The 1,717-nt window shown below is 49.9% G+C and overlaps 1 long non-coding RNA gene across 1 annotated transcript; it reads left to right on the plus strand.

The window, feature by feature from the left end:
• Positions 1–325: 325 nt before the first annotated feature.
• On the plus strand, positions 326–1,571 carry LOC121918570. The gene is made up of 3 exons (XR_006101260.1): positions 326–384; positions 1,164–1,259; positions 1,511–1,571. It is a non-coding gene; the product is annotated as an uncharacterized LOC121918570 (long non-coding RNA).
• The last annotated feature ends 146 nt before the right edge of the window (positions 1,572–1,717 follow it).

Consider the following 1,717-nt stretch of genomic DNA (forward strand, 5'->3'; position numbering starts at 1 on the left):
CTGGCAGAGAGGCACCAAGAGATGGGAGTGTAAAGCTGTGTGTGCGCCAGACCACATCACAACTTGCCAATCCCACACTAGCATAAGCCCAAAAAAGGAACTTTTCCAAGCTCTGGCTTGTTATTCAGGGTAAAAGCAGCAATATAGTGTTTAAGGGGAACAGTTTGCTCTGCCTTTGGAGAGACGGTAGGCATTGCATGTCTGTGACAGGTTGCAGACTCTCCAGCCTCAGGGGAGGTTTCCCACGCTTGGAAGAAGCAGGGATGGGAAGAGGACAAATGTTTGGAGGAGATTCAGTCCAAATCTCCTCAACTTCTTGTCTTTGTCTCTCCTTAGATATGGGATTTGGCAGACCCGGAGGGGAAAGGCTTTCTGGACAAGCAGGTATGTGAGTGGCACCTGGCCTTCAATCATAGAGTGATACATAGAGTCTTGATTAGCCATCCTTCGGTCATCCAACATTCTGGATTATCTGTTGTCGTGGCTGCTTGGGGGCGTGGCTGTATGCATTTCCATTCCCCCCTAGACATGCCCCCAAACATGGCGGCCATGACAGGCAAGGAGAGAAGGGCAAGTGAAGTCTCGCACCAAAACATGGCTCCAAGTGCTGTGGCAGCGAGCAGGGCAAGTACCTCCAGGCTTACAATTCATAGTGATTTCAAGGCTTTTCTTGGACCCTCTGGATTATCCGACATTTTCGGCTATCCGACTATCAGCCCACTTGTTTATGTCGGATAATCGAGACTCTACTGTAATACATTTCCGGTTAGAAACTCAAAATAGCCTACAACAAGCGAAGAATGCTTTGTTAAGAATTCACATACAAAAGTTGAAATGATGAAGCAATCAAGAAAAATTAAAATATGTGTTGTCATTCATTATATGCTTGTGGAAAACACAAAGTCTGCCTATAGGGAGGGGGCCCATCCAGTTGTTCTGGGAAGGGGGTTCCGGAGCCTGGTGGAACAGAGGCGTGGTAGGGTCAAAATGGGCTCCTGTTAGGCCACAGCTTTGCCTATCCCTTCAGCCACTAGCAGAGTGGCTGAAAGAGTAAGGAATCAGGCCAGTCGTGCAAAAAGGGACTAGTAGCTGTTGTGCTAAACAGGAGACCATCTCTCTCTCTCTCTCTCTCTCTCTCTCTCTCCCCTTTTGCTCTCTGTCAGGGCTTCTTCCTTGCGCTGCGGCTTGTGGCTTCTGTCCAAAGTGGCCACGACGTGGGACTCAGCAGCCTTGGCCTCAACTTGCCAGCTCCGAAATTTGTAAGACTAAACTTCTCCCCACCTGTCATGCTTTTCTTTTTCTATTGAGGGGGTAGGAGCCACTCCTGTCCCCCCTCCCCCCATTTTCTCATTGAGAGTCAGGCAAACAGATTTTTCTGGGTTCACAGTTCTCACCAGGCTTGATTCATTCTGTGGCTAGGCAAGTATGGTGGTGGAGTGGCACTTGAACACCCTCATACCTTGAATGAAAGCCACAGGGGTCTCTGATGTGCTTCTCTCTGTCTTTGCAGCATGACAGCACGAGTCCCCTGCTGATCTCCTCCTCGGACGCTCACTGGGCCGTCAGGGTGAGTTCCTTGGGAAGCTGAGTCCTCTTAACTGCTGGTGGAGCTGCTGCCCTCCCTGGGTCAAGGGTTCCCTCACCATGGCTGATCTATGGCACATAGTGGTCTGCTTGTTTTCTCTCTCAGTCTGCGTGCAAAAACTTTAGGGCAAGC

Source organism: Sceloporus undulatus, unplaced genomic scaffold, assembly GCF_019175285.1.
Source record: "Sceloporus undulatus isolate JIND9_A2432 ecotype Alabama unplaced genomic scaffold, SceUnd_v1.1 scaffold_17371, whole genome shotgun sequence".
Classification (NCBI taxonomy): domain Eukaryota; kingdom Metazoa; phylum Chordata; class Lepidosauria; order Squamata; family Phrynosomatidae; genus Sceloporus; species Sceloporus undulatus.